The sequence below is a fragment of the Leguminivora glycinivorella genome, chromosome 11 (assembly GCF_023078275.1).
Source record: "Leguminivora glycinivorella isolate SPB_JAAS2020 chromosome 11, LegGlyc_1.1, whole genome shotgun sequence".
Taxonomy (NCBI): domain Eukaryota; kingdom Metazoa; phylum Arthropoda; class Insecta; order Lepidoptera; family Tortricidae; genus Leguminivora; species Leguminivora glycinivorella.
The window spans coordinates 21,172,260-21,191,603 of NC_062981.1; positions in this window are offsets into that span (position 1 = coordinate 21,172,260).

The window sequence follows — 19,344 nt, forward strand, 5'->3', positions numbered from 1 at the left end:
CTAGAGAAAATCAAGTGGTTATATTTATTTGTTACTCAAATCTTTATTATCTAGCCATAAATAAACATACCATTGTCTTTCTGCTTTCAGCCATTTGTCCAAAAGCGAAGCGAGTGTCTCAAAATGCAACAAAACTAACATTGGCTTAGCACAGACAGAAAGGACAAGGGAAACGCATTAGGTGGACACGGGAGGTGTTGGTTTTGTGTGCAGTACCTTATGTACATATATACAATAGGCAGTCTGACTTTACCTTTTTGAGTTATGTATTTGGCCCCGCGTGGCGTAGGATACCTAAACAAAATAGCACTTTTAAGCTAACTGCATGGTTATTACATAAAAACTTAAAGTTTGAAGTAATATTTTAACCGCAACGCAATCATAATAGAATAGAATAGAATAGAATATTTTTTATTCGAAAGCACACAGATAATAAACAATTTTACACTGACATAGAATAGTAATAAAGTGCCACGAAATGGCCTCACCACAGCATATTGCTGGCGACTTCCAGCGCTGGTCTTCCGGTGAGACCATTAAGTGAGAAAAATCACGGAAGGTAACATACAAAAGAAGAAACATAAGGAACAAAAGCATAAATTTAAGAAACTAAAAAAACATGACAAGAATAAAAACATGGCTAGACGGACTTTACGTTTTGATGGCGACCGAACCTGAATCGGTCCGGTCGGATATAGCGTGGCATGACATTAAGCGTTCGTGTACTAGCGCCAACGGACGGAATGAGAAAAATGTGACTTTTTACACGTTGTGCTATCAAACAAAGTACAGGCTTGACTTAAACGAACATGGCTTTAGCACCGACTAGCATTTCAAACGAGTGATTTTAAAACAAATGTTGGCCTTTTCTCAAATTGAAACACACATTTTATTGTGAATATTAATGTTTTCTGAACTTTTGGCAACACAATGTATTATTATTTTCAAAAAACCGGCCAAGAGCGTGTCGGGACACGCTCAATGTAGGGTTCCGTAGTTTTCCGTCTTCTTCTCAAAAACTACTGAACCGATCAAGTTCAAAACAATTTTCCTATAAAGTCCTTATAAAGTTCTACTTTTGTGATTTTTTTCATATTTTTTAAACATATTATGGTTCAAAAGTTAGGGGGGGGGACACACTTTTTTTTCCTTTAGGAGCGATAGTTCCGAAATATTAATATTATCAAAAAACAATCTTAATAAACCCTTATTCATTTTTAAATACCTATCCAACAATATATCACACGTTGGGGTTGGAATGAAAAAAATATCAGCCCCCACTTTACATGTAGGGGGGGTACCCTAATAAAACATTTTTTTCCATTTTTTTTGCACTTTGTTGGCGTGATTGATATACATATTGGTACCAAATTTCAGCTTTCTAGTGCTTACGGTCACTGAGATTATCCGCGGACGGACAGACGGACAGACAGACATGGCGAAACTATAAGGGTTCCTAGTTGACTACGGAACCCTAAAAATAAGGCCCCTATTTGGCGGACCTTATCAACGTTTAATTCAAACCTAGTTTTAAACTTATTGAAATGTTCACGGATGCTACACGTCACACATTTACCAAAAACATTCAAAATCACTGACAACTCAATAGAAAACATAGAATGTGGGGCGAACAAGAGTGTGCATAATAAAAAAGCAATTTTAATAAATTAGATCGCGTATTAGAGCACAAAGCTGAAACTATTGCAATCGCTAACAATGAACGGGTGAAGTGAAAGCTTAGGCGAACTGGTGTAAGAGGATTTTCTGATCTAGCATGTCCTTGTCAGCAAATGATATGTATAAAAAAGTAGTCTAGAAAAGAACCAGAAAATTTTAAAAATATTTGTGCTCAAACAAAGTAGTATTATGAGAAAGGTTATTTTACTTTTTTTTTCCTGTATAAGTCCCCTATTGTTATTGTTTATAACTTTTATAAGTGTAACTGTTAGCAAAATGAACGAGCAAGATATCTATCTATCTAATTCATCATCATTTTTTATGAAATGAAAAATATTAATTATACCTAGAATGGAAACTCACGGCAGCGAAGCCAAACTGTTTGGCAGTCTTGGCACCTCAAAACGAGAAGAACCCAAAAATGGGAATGTCAAAAAAAGAAAAGAAATAAAGATATACAATGGTTATATCCCTATTCGCTATCCTGACTCATTGTCTATTCGCCCTCCAGTTTCTGATGTCAAGGTCATTTTATACAGGACAGGCACCTTCATTATTTTGAGCACAAGGCGATGGGAATGAACAGTATACAAACAAAAGAGCCCTCTGGCAAACAAACATGCTCCAGCGCAATAACGATTTCATGCCACTCCGGCCTGTACAGAGGCCTATTCTGACATAATTTAGTATAGTACAGTAATACTTGTACAAGTAGAATAACCCTAGGGTCACATAATAGGAGGAGGAGGCAGATGGAAATAGACGCACGCACGCCGCACGCACGCACACTCGCACGCACGCACGCACGCTCGCACGTACGCACGCACGCTCGCACGCACGCACGCACGCACACACACACACTGCTATTCGGACGCTCCGATTGGGCTGTTACCTAGTAGGTATTCCTACTTAGCATAATCTCTTTTCGTATACGTCACATTCCGATCCTAGGCCAGTCTCATCCAGAAGTCACAGACGCCAGGTTCTTCTGCTTTCGAAAGTGCCCACGAATCTGTCAACATTTTGATCCACCTGCCACCCTTTTGCCTGGAAAAGTCTGCCCAAATTCATGTATGCTTGGTAATGACGTTACCGATGTCTCGCTCGGATATTTCTCCTTCTACTTCCGTTCTATCAAACATCGTTTTCCACAAACTCCTAAGTAACCACAGATGGCGCCAAAGTTCTTTTTTTTCACACTTTCAGGCTTTCGCCTCAAACCAACTGCCGTATGCTCGAATACCCCCGTGACATGTCAATGTCATGTCACCAATCATGAGCGGATATAACGAATAACGCGCACGTGCTTATAATTTGTGCACCCTTTGTTTGACACGTGCCCTACTCGTTATTTTATTGGGGTTTCTGTGAGAATCGAATATCGATTGGAATTGGAACGGAATTGTTTTGACAAATTCTGTATTGAATTTAGACATTGATAACTATTGTGTTACCTAAAAGGGGGATGCTATTGAATTTGAATCTTATATCCATACTTAATATTATAAATGGGAAAGTGTGTGTGTCTGTGTGTTGGTCGGTCTTTCACAGCAAAACAGAGCGACGAATTGACGTGATTTTTTAAGTGAAGGATAGTTGAAGAGATGGAGAGTGACATATGCTACTTTTTGTCTCTTTCTAACGCAAGCGAAGCCGCGGGCAAAAGCTAGTAATTACTAACAGCAAAGACATATGTGACACCGTATAGACAGATAAAGTCTGAGAAAAAAACGAACCTCAGTACCATACACAAAAAGGTATGGTGGCCCAGATGGCATTACCTTTGGGGTACGCTCAGCTAGATGGCGGTAATATTAATATTTGACATTTTAAAACAATATCAAGCTAAGAATATGGGCCAAATTGTCAAAACTGAGGTTCAAAAGTTTTAAGCCTGTGCCGAGAGATGGCAGTCTATGCACTGTGATTACACATTTTATTTTGACAGTAACTCTATAATACTTGATCCTCTTTGCTAACAGCTATTTATAGGCCTAAATAATCGGTCTCCGAATAGAACAACAAGTTCCGATCCGTCACAATAAATACATAATATATGAACGCTACGTCATAACTTTATCATTTTACATTGTATTTCATTGATACACAAAGTCATTCATCAATTGATTACTATTTACTATGTTCTTCATTTAACTCCTAAACCACTACAAAATTTAACCTTATTTTAAACCACTTAAAGTCTACATCCAGCATTTGAATCGCAAAATTAAAATATTTTAGGTGTCATTTTCGCAAGCTCGCATCTCATTCGTTCACCTCATTCAAAATTAAATTAAATTAACATGTACTAAAATTCATAATCGCTTAAAACATCAAGACATGATTCAACCCCGCGAGGACTTGTTATATTCTGCACTACCATCGCCCTAGAAGCAGAAGGTCGTAGATGACACCAATTTTGTACTGAAATGTGACGTTTTCAACCCTGCAAGGATTTCTCATATTCTGCAGTACCATCGCCCCAGGAGAAAAAAGTCGTAGGTGATAAAAATTTTGTACTAAAATGTGACCTTTTGTATGAAATTTGTATGGACCCCGACCGGATGCGTGTACGCAGGAGTCAGGACAATTATTCTAAAATAGAACGCAGGATGCATTATCGTTTATCGGTTCTATTTCGGACTTCCATTAGTATTGTTTTCTTGAGTAAGGGAAAGATTTATGAACATTTTTGTAAAGTGCTCGACTTATTTTTAAATGATTTTGGAACGGGGGATGGCGCTTCAGTTTCAACTACTTTTTATGCTGCTTCAAACGAGTTCCGTAATTAGAGATGGTTTTGTTATATTTATGAATGAATTGCTTATTTATTTCGTCGAGGTCATATCAAAACCAATTTAAAAAAATATTTTTTTTAAAAAATAAAAATTACCGAGCTTTTCTCACGAAATGTAAGTGATGTTTTTAAATAAGAAAAGTCTACATTTTAAATAGAAAAATAATCATTCTGGCCATTTCTTATTTTTCTTCAGTATGTAAAAATGTGACCTAACCCAGAAATCACAAAATAAATCAAGATGAAATGAAAAAAAATCAGCCATTTTTTCTCTGATTTCGCGCTTGGTACATGCCTAATAAAAATGCTCAGTAAGAGCTTTAGAGCCCGTTCATTAATTCCAATTGATAAATAATAAGTGTAAATATTATTATTTTGGCGTTACATTGCTCAGTCCTCGTGTAAAAAATTATGTAGGTACATACTTACATATGTAACTAAAAGTACATTAAAGATTTTTGTATTTCTATTTAATAAATGAATGTAAAGAGAACTTATCCGTCTTGGATAACAATCTAGAATAAATATAGATTAGGCTAAGATCTAAGTATGTACTGAATTAATTTTTATTAAGCAGAAACGTCTGCTAACGATTCTAAACATTACGATTAGACGTCACCCCAAGACGTGTGTACAAAAAGGAAAGGCATGGAAAGATTTGCGAAGTCCGGCGTGGCTTCCGTAGCTCAATTGGTAAGAGCATTGCACGGATTGCAAAAATGGTGCGGGTTCAAGTCCCGCCGGAAGCGTAAATTTTTCCATTTTTTCCTTTAATATAAAAATGTTAAGTATGTACTGATTATTTTTTAAATAAACGAAAGAAACAGTTGATTTTTTTTTATGTATTTCAAAATGTATTTAGATCTTTTATCGAGTAACGGATGCTAGAGATTTAAGAAATACCCAAAGCCCAGAATACGATAGTTGTGCGGAACTTCCGGAAGTGCCCGCAAGATACAAAGCTGGCGTGTATCCGGTGCGTGAGTTACGGCCTTATTTGCGGGGCCCGATTTATGACGCCCGCGCTCGGCTTGTAAACAACACTGATTCGCGCTCTTGAGGATAAAACATAATATTACTCCTGGAAAGTGTTTAAGTACTAAAAGGTAAAGAACCAGAACAAGTTCATCCTGACTTTCTGGACACGTGGCAAACCAAGAACAAACGGGCCTCTCGCTCGTTTTTGCCCAAAACATGCAAGTTGTGGATTGAGCTACCTTCTGAGGTGTTCCCCTTGCGCTATGACATGGGGTTCTTCAAGAAGCAAGTATTTAGGGTTCTCAAAGGTTGGCAAGGCATTAGTGACTCTCCTGATATTGCTTATGTCCATGGGCGGCTCGTCTGCTCGTTTGCTGCCTATTACATAAAAAAATAAAATAAAATAGAATAGAACAACTACATAATACCTGGTACATTACGATACAAGTGCGGAAAAGAGGAAGTTCGAAACTAGTAGGGATAATTTAAAACACGGCCTTAGTATATAGTGTATAGGGAACTTGACCGTAGTTAAACTAAAATATTTTATATTATGCACGAAATAAAGCATCAGATAATTATAAGAAAAACATGGACAGAAGTTATTTTTAAATCCAAATTATATTTAATAAGTCAGGTAGAAATATACAAAGTAACTGAGATGACCGTGACGTCACGCAATTCGATTTCATATAAATTCCATATTAGCAAGTCGTTCAAATTTGTTTTGACAGTTCTTAAAAAGAAGCTGATTTGACTAGGAGGCAAGTAGCCTATTGCACGATGTTTTTACACATGGCGCTATGAAGTTTCGACATAGGCACATTTACGTACTTAGAGAACCACTTAGCACACTAGTGCGGTAAATTATCATTATTATGAACTGAAAATGAGACACAAATTAATCCCATATAAGAGATGTTTAGATATGTACCTACCTAATATAGGTATTTCATAATGTAGTACAATAAATTATTCAAGTTGATTTTCGTATCAGTGATTATTAAGGGAACTAATTAAAATTCCACAAGCCCCCGTGTATGGCATCAAACACGGTAATTATGCATTATACAGAGTGTAACAAAAATGGTGGTGATCCGTTTAAGGGCGTACTCAGTATCGTATTCTTATCAGGAAAAAGTAGAAGAAAATTTTTTTTTCGCTAAAAAAATTTTCACGTTTGTATGAGCCGGGCCGCGCGAATCGGTCGAATCTCCATACAAAGATAAAAAAATTTTTTGCGAAAAAAAATTTTTATCCTACTTTTTCCTGATGAGAATACGATACTGAATACGCCCTTAAACGGATCACCACCATTATTGTTACACCCTGTATTATTTGATATTTTACCCACGAAATACGTCAAAGTAATTTCTTGCAAATTTCGCTAAATTCTCACTTTCTGTGTCTTTTTTGAAACTCGCAGTTCTAAAGCGACGCTCATATTTTAATGGTTATCATTAATTATGTAATAGCAAAAAGAGTTCGGTACTGTCAATGAAGTAAAATGTGTAGTCACAGTTAGACTGCCATCTCTCGACACAGGCTTAAAACTTTTCAACTTCCATTTTGACAATTTGGCCGATATTCTTAACTTGATATGTGTTAAAATTGTCTAATATTAATATTAGCGCCATCTAGCCGAGAATCAAGCAAAGGTGTAGCGCCATCTAGTTGACCATACATGTTTCTTGATGGCTGCGAGACACTTTTAGACTAAAGACCACATAAACTCATATTTTGTACCAATAACAACGTTTTATAAGGTAACTCATTGAAAGCTTCCCCTGGGTGGCATCAAACACAGATAAGGGCAATAAATCTTCACGTCCGATAGCGCTATCTGGCGGTGAAAACTGGAGATTAACGTGTTAATAAACGGCTTTTAGCAGTCGTATCGTAGATTATTTACACGACCGGTCTGGCGCAGTCGGTAGTGACCCTGCCTGCTACGCCGCGGTCCCGGGTTCGAATCCCGGTAAAGGGCATTTATTACTGTGATGAGCACAGATATTTGTTCCTTAGTCATGGATGTTTTTCTATGTATATAAGTATTTATATATTATATATATCGTTGTCTGAGTACCCACAACACAAGCCTTGAGCTTACCGTGGGCCTCAGTCAATCTGTGTAAAAATGTTCTATAATATTTATTATTTACTTATTTATTATTTATTTATTTATTCTTTCTCCTCGATTCTTTTATGATTTCTGATACATTTTATAGGTACCTACACTTTCTGTTGCTACTCATGTAAATATATATTTTATTCAAAACTGATGAAAGTGATAAATTTGCCGTCTAAAGAAGTGGAACGTTGGAAGTGCAACGGTGGAGTGTAAGCGCGTAATATTAGCAAGTTGTGTTTCCCTATAATTGGGTGACATGTTTTTTATGATTTAGTATTTAAATTCATATGTTTTGATAGTACCTACACCTATTGCAAAATAAAATGAACACTAGAAAAGTCGCCTAGATCTCTATTCGCTAAGAGCGCGAATGTTACTGCCTTCATTTTGCAAGCTTTTCTATTATAATTTTATAGATGGACAACCAAACCTTGGCACTAAAAAACTGCGCGAAATTCAAATTTTCTTCGCTAAATAAACCTTCGCTCTACATTTTCAATCAATTTTTAAGTCTTATGGCTCTTCGATAGTTCCGCCAACGTCAAGGTGTAGGAAAGCACGCGTTTTATGCAGACAATAGGCTAGTTTCCTACTAGTCAAATCAGCTTCTTTTTAAGAACTGTCAAAACGATTTGCTAATATGGAATTACTATGAAATACTGAGGAGTGACGTCACGGTCAATTCATTTACTTTATATCTTTCTCTTTGACTTATTAAATATAAATTATGTTTTCCCCTCACTAGCTCAGAAACACGTGTTTTGTCCTTTAATAGCAGCGGGTAAAAACGCATTTTATCCACTAGTGGGTAAAGTAATTTGACCTTGAATAAAGTCAAATTAATTGCTTTAAAATTGATAAAAGTAGGTTAATCTAGTAATAAAGATGATTTTACCACCTGTGGAACTACTGGAAGCAGTGATAAATGCATTTTTTGCGTTGTAGTTTCCTCGCTATATTGAGGGGAAAAGTTTTGTGTTACACTCGGGTGCAAATGTATTTTACTTCTCGTGTGTTAAAAAACTCGCAAGTTCAGGATTCTATTCTCGAACCACTCGCTTCGCTCGTGGTTCAACTATAGAAACCTTTCACTTGCTCGTTTTTAAATTCCACACTCGGCGTTAAAATACAACTTTGCCCCCTTGTATAACAAATAACTATTAAACATAACCACTGTCCATATTTTTCTTCTAATTATGTGGTGCTTTTTTTCGTGCACTGCATAATAGTTATTTGTTATACAAGGGGGCAAAGTTGTATTTTAACGCCGAGTGTGGAATTTTTTTACACACGAGAAGTAAAATACATTTGCACCCGAGTGTAACACAAAACTTTTCCCCTCACTATAGCGAGGAAACTACAACGCAAAAAATGCGTTTATCACTGCTTCCAGTAGTTCCACAGGTGGTAAATCATCTTTATTACTAGATTCACCTACTTTTATCAATTTTAAAGCAGTTAATTTGACTTTATTCAAGGTCAAATTACTTTTCCCACTAGCGGATAAAATGCGTTTTTACCCGCTGGTATTAAAGGACAAAACACGTGTTTCCGAGCTAGTGAGGGGAAAAATATTTTAACTAGCCTATTGGCTGGAGAGCCTTACATTTTTCAAATTTTCCGCCTTTTTTGGTGCCAGAGGCTCTAAGTTCAATTATCATCGAAGACAGTCATTTTCCACTTTTAAACTTATTCCAAACTTAATAATAGGTACCGTTTGCAGAGTATTACAGACATTTCTCTTAATTAATCTCTTAAATTAAATAACAATTAACACTTTCACAGTCTATTTTATCAAAAAACCTGTGAAGGTAAAATTACTTTTAAAAAGTGTCTTGAATATGGCAGCTGCTAATTTTAAATTAGCTCCAGACACTACGTTTTGCGGGAATCGTTTAAATATTCATTACGTTTTTCTTCGACGGGAAAGTTTTCTAGTAAAGTTTCACTATTACTATAAACTGCAGTAAAATAAAAAGTTGTTAATCGCTGTAATATAGAAAAGAGTTTAAGTTTAAGGACATTTTAAGTTTGACACAGTTTTAATAATTATTTAAGTATGCTTCAAAATTACTTAGTGGTGTAAAGTTTCCAAAATTCTGAAATTTTCACATAGGAAAACTTCGGAAACTTTCCACACTTTGTATGGACCATTGTATGGATGGAAACTTACCATTTCATAAATTTAAAATTTTCAAGAAATTAAAGATTTTTTTGGAAAGTTTCCGCAACTTGCACATCATTAGGTGGGAGACAACCTCTTTGCTTTACATGAAATCCTACTTTCTATAAGAAGGTCGCAGGTTCAATTTCTCTTTTACGTTTTACGGACTTTGTCTGAGGTTATAACATTTTGATATTTACCTACTAAGCACTTCGATAAGAGGAAGTTTATTCTTATTATTGTTTTTTTTTTAATAATTAATTTCATAACAACTTAACTAGTTCATGTGCTCTGCCTACCCCTTTATGGGATATAGGCGTGATTATATGTATGTATGTATGTATATGTATGTAATTTCATAACAATCGCCATTTATATCTTATAATACATAGATAAAACTACTTTCAAAAAGTTTTCAACTCACTTGCTCGTAACCTATATCTTTTTGAACCGCTCTTAGGTTCATAATTCAAGAAATTACAGAAGTGTGCCTTTTCATTATATTATCGCACTCTCTGATGATAATTTGATAGAGTTGCGATTGAAACTATGTAGTATATATACAAAGCTGGGCACCGTTAATCAAATAATTAACTTCGATAATCGCTAATCCGTTACTATAAAAGTTAACTTCGTTAATCGTTAAAGCGATACATTTCAACAAATTTAACGGAAGTTAAAGTTAATCGATAATCCGTTAATCGCTATAAAAAACTATTTAGTATTTGCGTAAGTTTATATGTTACTCTAAAAGCCCGAAGTTCGCCAAAATCTCTTCAAAAATCCCAGCTGCCAATTGGTAAAAAGCAAAATGTTAATAAATATTGTTCTCTTTGGACTTATATCGACGTTGGTTCGGTAATCGGTGCAGAGTTCGGTTATTCTAGGTTTTATATGTTTTATTGGGTCAATCATGCGGTCGTAGTCATGGTGCGTAGGTTCCTCGGATTGAGACACCTCTAATCGAAGTTGTGATCCACGGTAACTTGGTAGATAGCGCGGCCCGCCGAACTCTGCACTTTGGCTTGATACGTCGGTTGCGCGATTTGTGTGTCATGCCATGATTTACATTCTATTTCGCAGTTAGTGATGGGTGCAGTAGGACTAATAAACTTTAGCAGGTCTCGAACAAGTAATCCAAAGGCACCAATTTGTCTGTAGACTGTGAATTTACGTGAAAATCCTAGGTTTCGCCTTACTCCGGGCTTTTACAGTAGCGGTCAGAGCAAGTTTTACTCGGCGCGTGCGGAACTGGATTAACGATTAACGGACTCGAAGAAATTTAACGGAAGTTAACGGATCCGTTAACATTTTTTAAAGTTAACTTAAAAGTTAATCCGTTAACTAAAATGTTAACTTCGTTAATTAACGGATTAACGAGTTAATGCCCAGCTATGTATATATGTAAGAAGTGAAACAACGTTTTCGGCCATAATGATATATTTCTATTTCATCTTACGCTAACCTAATCCTATTTCTATCTCTTTCGTTCAGTCATTCATTCATCCCTTTCTTTCTAATGTGTATTCAAGCATGCTGTCTCTTTCATTCAATACGTTTCGTTTTACACAGGTAATGCACCTTACATGCCCTCTGAAATATATATGTGCAAAATAAATATTCTTTGCACATGTATATTTCACAAACCTTACATGTTCTTTATCTATTTCTATGACTTCTAGGTATTGAACTATGTTAACATGTTTTATATTTATTCTTGGTTGTAAATGTACTTTAATATAAACTTACAAAATGTTATTACTTTTTAATAAAAATGTTAGTAAGAAATTGTAGTTTCTTTCAGGAAGAAAAATAAACTGTCTATGTTACCTATACCTATTTACATTCTAGTTTAGCAACTGCTATTTTATAGTGTTTTCGAAACTATTAGACAACTATGTTATTTTATAACTATTTGATGTATGCTGTATTTAGTGTATGTCTACTATTATGTAGTTTAATTACCACTATAAAAAAGGCATTTGCTAAGTACCTACATACAATTCGTATTAAATCTAAAACTACTTATAGACCTTATAGTAACTATTTATTTTGTTTATTAACCCTTTAATTTGTGGTGGCAAAATACTTGCCGTTATACTTAAAACAATAACTCATTTATACAAGAACAATTACCGTTCAAAATTGAATGAGTGGAATAAATGGACAAACTTCATAAATGTTATTAAGTTAGTTCTGTTTTTTTTTTTTTTTTAAAGAAAAGGTTTAAATCAGCAATAATTAATTTATCTCTGTAGATGTTTATTGATTATGACTTTTCTTGAGAAATAATTAATGATCATTTTCTTTTATCTTTACATAATATATAAGTTAGGTTTTACCTGAAACTATATTCCTGGCTGCTGTAATTTATATCTCTCTATTTTGTTAAATATTATGTTATTGTGATAAAAACTACACTACTAATTAATGCCATGAACTGTATTGTTAATAATTTAAACTTTTGAGGATAGATATTACTTTAAAATGATGGCTTCCATAACTACATTTTAATAATTGTTAATTGTTACAAAATATGGTACAAAGTTACAATACTATTGTTTATAGTTAAATTGGGACTACCTAATATTTTTGTGGTAACCTCGTCTGCCGGCCTCTGGACGTTACATACGGGCGTGTGTTGCTGACATCACTGGGGTGGTCCTCTTCGTGACGGTTGTGGTATTCTGGTGTGAGTTCCTCGCTACTGTGGTACTCGTCCGAGCTAGTGTCTTCTGGTTGGTCATCCACGGGATGTTCATCATGTAAATGATAGTTTTCATCATTATTGTTAGCTGAAAAATCTGAAATTAAATCAAGATTATGTGAATTTTGTAATGGTTTTAAAAATTGTGTGTGAACAATTTTCTTGACGCTTGGCTTGTTAACGTCTTGAATTTCGTAACATACTGAGCCAATCTTCTTCAATATCTTAAATGGTCCTTTAAACCTTGGTGTGAGCTTTGTGTCTGTTGGTTTATACCATTCATATACAACATAGCTGCCCTCTTGGAAACTATGGTCCAGACGTCTCAAGTCATATTTCTTCTTGTTATATGTATGTATGTTGTCAATCCTCTCTAGTGCTAATTTTCTTGCTTCTGTCAAGAGGTCTAATTGATGGCATCTGTCACTGTCTTCTATTAGTGTTCCAAAATGGATTTCATTAGGAGGTATCCTGGGATGGTATCCATGCATTAAGTAAAAGGGTGAGTGTCCCGTTGTTTTCTGTTTTGAAACATTTATTGCTAATACTGCCCGGGGTAAGAGTTTGTCCCATTCATGGGTATTGTTTAACGCAAATTTAGTCAGAGTTGAGACTATTACAGCATTGGCGCGTTCAACTAGCCCGTTACTCTGAGCCGTGTAAGGCGTAGTTGGTACGTGTTGTATTCCATATTTTAAAAAACTTTTGAGTTGATTGGCTAGTGAAACAGGGTGCGCTATCAGATATATATGTTAATGGTGGTCCGTACACATATATAATGTCATCTTCAATTGTGTTCATCACGCTTTGGGCAGACAATGTGCATGCTGGTTTGGCAAAAATGTACCTAGTGGCATGATCTATGTGGACAAATATATAGGTGTTACCTGATGTTGTTTGTGGTAATGCCACTATATGGTCAGATGAGATAACCTCCATTGGAGTATTGGGTACAGGTCGTTCTCCCATTTTTCCATATGCCAATTTGGTGCGTCTGTTAGTCCTTGCACATGTCATGCATGCTGCTGTATATGCCTTGACATCTTGTCGGAGAGATTTCCACCAGTATTTGCTCTTGATTTTGTTCATAGTAGTGCTGAAATCCAAATGTCCATTATCGTCATGTGCCATTTTTAAAATTGAAGATCTTAATGCTTGTGGTACAACAATTTTCTCTTTATTTGTAAGTTCTTCATGGTTTATATGGAGTAATATGCCCTCAGACATTTTAAATGAATCATTTATCTGTTTCAAATGCTGTGTGGTAACGTCTTTAGCCAATTTTGTCTTTATTTGTTGAATGAATGGATCTTTATGTTGTGCCAATTTTAGTTTTTCAACATTACTACTAACAACTGTTAGGCATACTTCACTTAATGGGTATCTTGATAAGTGATCCGCAATTACGTTTTGCTTTCCTGGCCGATGGACTGGTGTAAAATTAAATGGAGCCAAGTCTATTACATACCTCGCAAATTTTCTATTAAGTTTTGCCTTATTTATGATATATGCTGTTGAATAACTGTCCGTTGTCAGTGTGAACTCTTTGCCCAATAAATAAATACGAAATTTACTCACGATTGCCCAATGTACTGCTGTCACTTCAAGCTCGTTAATGTGGTATCGGGTTTCTGCATCTGTCAAACTTCTACTTGCATATTCTATTACTTTTCTTTCACCATTTTGTATTTGTAGTAAGCATGCGCCAATTCCTTGATAACTGCTGTCTGTTTCCACAATTGTTTCTGCATTCTGTTGAAAATTGGTCAAAATTGGAGCTGTCACAACTAATTTTTTTAATGTCAAAAATGCGTTTTGTTGTTCCTCGGTAAGTTTAATGTTTTTATTTTTGCATTTCTGTTTCTCCTCAATTGTTTGTGACTTGTCTTTTTTCAGTAAATTATGTAAAGGTTGTGCTATGGCAGCATAGTTTTTAATAAATCTACGAAAAGTTCCTGTGAATCCTAAAAATGATTGTATTTCTTTTATAGATGATAATGTTTGATATTGCTCGACTGCAGCTGTTCTTTTAGGGTCGGTCTTTTCTTGTAAGTGGCCAACTATTTTCCCAAATAATGGTATTTCAGTGTCTATGAAAATACATTTTTCTTTGTTAAGCTTTAGGTTTTTCTCTCTTGTAACCTGAAAGACTTTTTTCAATGTCTTGATGAACTCTTCAATTGTGTTAGAGCCTCCTGTAATGTCATCAAAATAAACTCGCACTCCCTCTTCATATAAACTTCCATATGTTGACTTAACGACCTTTGACATTATGGAAGGTCCGCCAACAAGTCCAAACATAACTCTTAGAAATTCTATATGGTAGTCTTGGGTTACAACAGCTGTTTTAAATATGTCCTCTTCTCTTATGCATATGTTATGATAAGCATGATAAATGTCCAACTTGAATTTGTATATAAACTGGGATATGGTTGAGATGATGTCTTCCATTCTCTCGATTGGTTGTGTGTCTAACACCGTAATGGGGTTTATGGTTTTAGAGTAATCAACTACTGGCCTGTAGGGTGTGGTGTCATGAAACGGTTGGGACACAACAAACATTGGTGCTGCATATGGTGAATTTGACAGTCTACATATTTTCTGTTGAAGCCATGTTTCTACAGTCTCTTTCAAGAAAACTCGTTCTGGTTCTGGTAATCTGTAAGGCTTACAGCTAACAGGCTTATCACTGGTTAAATTAATTTCTAATTTAAAATCAGGAAATTTACCAATGTCATTTTCATCCTTTTTGAAAATATCATCATATTCTGATACTAAATCCATTACTTTCTGTTTATTACTTAAGAGTACTTGCTGTATTGGCTTATTGTTTGACACACAACATGCAATTGAATTTTCTTTTCTTGTATAAGCTGGAAAATATTCAGTATGAGTAGGCGTTATTATGCATACTTTGCCATCAGGATCATGTATTATGCGAGCGTATACAGCGAACTGCCAGTCTTTTCCAATTATCATAGGCACAGGTAAGTCGTGGCATATAGCAATTTGGGGCATGAAATAATCAATGTTTCCTACCTCAATGCGACCAGATATCCATCCTATAGGTGTTAGTTGATTACCAGCAACCTTGTAGGCTCCTTTAGTCCATGGGTAGACTTCAGTGTCCTGTGGCAATGCATCCTTGTCGACGATTGTGAGGACTGAACCTGAATCAGGCAAAGCATGTAATTTAAGAGATCCATTAATTGTCACTGGTATTAGTGTTACATTAGGGGCTTCTTCTTGTATGCAACTTACTTGGTTTAAATTAGCATTTGGTTTTTGAGTAGAGCTTGTTGATGGCTGGGGCTTATTGTACTTATGTTCAAACTTATTGTTATTGGCTTTACTAGTTGACGTTTCTGTATCTATGGCTGTTTTGGATGGCATTTTACAATCATACGAGACATGACCTTTCATTCTGCATCTATAGCAAAATTGATCCTCTTTTCGGTCAACTTGTGGATTAAATTTTGGAATAAATTTGTTATATTTTTGGATTTCTGTGGTGTTACTTACTGTTTCGTTTTTATTAAACTTATCCCTTGGCATAATTCTTCTAATATTGTCCAGTGCAGCAGCATGACACAGCAAACCATCTACATCCTTACAACAATGAGATGCTAGCGGTATGGACCAACGAGAGTCCCAGATGCCCTCTAGGATCAATGACACTTTGTCTGCTTCTGGAATAGTACATGGTGATTTAACAAATAAAGCATTTTTACTGTAAATATATTCTGTGATAGTTTCAGTGTTCCGCAGTGTTCTCTTGGCCTGAAAAGTTATAAACTCAGCAAATGACATTTTCAAAGAAAATCTCTCACACAATTTGGCTTTCCATTCTTGCCAGGTAGCTAAATTTTTACCTATGGCCTTATGCCAATCACTTGCCGGACCCCTAAGTCTCATCGATGCATTTACTAATGTTAAATTGTCTGCCCAATTTGCTAACTTCGAGATTCTTTCAACTTGTTTTACCCACTCAATTGCACTATCAGACCTGTTACCGCTGAAAAGGGATATTGCCTGACTTGTGTCTGTTGTTGAATATACTTGCAACGTTTGTTGTGTTGGACTTGTGATTTGTTGCAAAATCATGGATTGTGTTTGCAAAATTTGTAATAAAGTATTATCTGACATGGACGTACCTGGTGCTGAATTAACATTACCGTCATCCTTTTTAATTTGGTCGAGCTGTATTTGTAGGTTTTTGAGCTCGACTTCTTGGGACAACCTTTTTGTACGTTCTCTTTTATACTCCTCCAATATGCCATGTTCCTTTTTAGGGTTCCGTAGTCAACTAGGAACCCTTATAGTTTCGCCATGTCTGTCTGTCCGTCCGTCCGTCCGTCCGTCCGTCCGCGGATAATCTCAGTAACCGTTAGCACTAGAAAGCTCAAATTTGGTACCAATATGTATATCAATCACGCCAACAAAGTGCAAAAATAAAAAATGGAAAAAAATGTTTTATTAGGGTACCTCCCCTACATGTAAAGTGGGGGCTGATATTTTTTTCATTCCAACCCCAACGTGTGATATATTGTTGGATAGGTATTTAAAAATGAATAAGGGTTTACTAAGATCGATTTTTGATAATATTAATATTTTCGGAAATAATCGCTCCTAAAGGAAAAAAAAGTGCGTCCCCCCCCCTCTAACTTTTGAACCATAAGTTTAAAAAATATGAAAAAAATCACAAAAGTAGAACTTTATAAAGACTTTCTAGGAAAATTGTTTTGAACTTTATAGGTTCAGTAGTTTTTGAGAAAAATACGGAAAACTACGGAACCCTACACTGAGCGTGGCCCGACACGCTCTTGGCCGGTTTTTTTGATATGTTATCTTGATGAAACCGTGCCACTAATTCATCCTTGTTGCCAGTTACGGGCAGATATCTTGACTTGAGTTCTGATTTTAGCTGGTTAACTGTGAAATCCTGTAAATCTTCCTCTTGCGTGCTATCCATTGTGATTACGCCGATGTTTTGTATTTAATGGAAATATTACGTATTCCTTGAATCTACAACTGAATATGAAGCGTATATTCGAAAAAATATGAAAATAAACTATGATTAACGGTTTAACACTCTTGATTGAAATTATTTTCCGATTTCGTCCGCGCGCCATGTAAGAAGTGAAACAACGTTTTCGGCCATAATGATATATTTCTATTTCATCTTACGCTAACTTAATCCTATTTCTATCTCTTTCGTTCAGTCATTCATTCATCCCTTTCTTTCTAATGTGTATTCAAGCATGCTGTCTCTTTCATTCAATACGTTTCGTTTTACACAGGTAATGCACCTTACATATATATAGGTGAAAAACTTAAGAAAGTCACCTGTTGTATGTGTGAGTGACATGTTCGAATAGAGAACACATATTTAAAATTAGTAACACCACGTAACACAAACAAAACAAACGCCTATTCGAACACGTCACTCACACATACAACGGGTGACATTCTTAAGTTTTTCACCTATTTTTTTTTACATAGGTATTGTAGAGTATGTTTAGCTTTGTCTTTGACTTTCTGGTTTCGTGTCTATGATTTAACAGATAAATAAATCATTCTTAGAAGCTAGTCATGGTTGTTGTTTATTTTAAATACTAATATCACAGGTATATTAGCCGGGATGTTACATGCATTGTAGCCATTAGTCACGGGTATAAAACAAATGAAACTAGCCGTGAATCTTTAAAAACAAACAATTAATTAGTAATTTCTCTTACATTTTCTAGAAACAGTCGTAAATAGTCCTAAACATTAGTGTTCGTTCTTTCTAAGAGCGAAAGAGCCCGCATACGAGTACGTAAGCCGGCCATAGATTTATATATATTAAGCTAGATTGAGTTGTTAGGCCAAAAAGTGTGTCCACATGAGTGGGTAAAGTTGGGGCTGGTATCCCTCTCGCACTTATTGCCACTGTCAAAATCATTTGAATGACGTCATCACTGTCATAATTTGGGGATACCAGTCAATATTCAAAGTTACTACCAAATCTACTAATACCCAATTAATAGTACATTACGATACAAGTGCGTAAAAAAGGAAGTTCGAAACGAGTGGCGATAAATTAAAACACGACCGAAGGGAGTGTTTTAAATCGACACGAGTTACGAATTTCCTTTTCGCACGTGTATCGTACGACGTTTTTTAGTACAGATATGAGCCTCTGAAGTTTCGACCTGGCATATAATGAACCACTTCTCGCACTAGTGCGTAAAAAATCACCATCTGTACTGAAAAGGTTTTTTTTTAATTGCGCAAATCTTTGGTCTTATGGCTTCATAATAATGACTTACCAATTCGTTACAAGGTATTAATAACTTTGCCTCGATATAATACAAAAATAATTTAAGAAGTTTATAAACTTAGTTATCATACAGGTAAAAATACTACTACTATAGTAATCTCTTTAACACTGGTCACACGTGCGAGAGGGACACCAGCCCCAACTTTGACCCTCTCATGTGGACACACTTTTACTAGTCTGACAAGAACGCCTTTCTGCGCTGGTGATAAAGTTCAATTTAGTATGACAAAAAAAGCGTGAGCTCAGTCCCTATTGAAGGTCCATGAAGTCGGCCTAGCCGAAGTGACAATCGTGGACGTTACATGGTGATTGCAACGCGGTCTGGCTCTGTCGCACCACTAACAAAAGAGCGATACGAGCTAGCTACGATACGCTTATAAATCGTAAGCGATTGTAGTGTTGACTAGGTAGAAATAAAACGTTCGATTCATTACGTTTGGTCTCCACTCCAGAACACGCTTGCTCCAGCGGTTATCGGTTCTGCGACATATGTGGCCAGCCCATTGCCACTTCAACCTACTAACTTTCAGAGCTATGTCGATCACCTTGGTTCTCTTCTTCTTGGTTC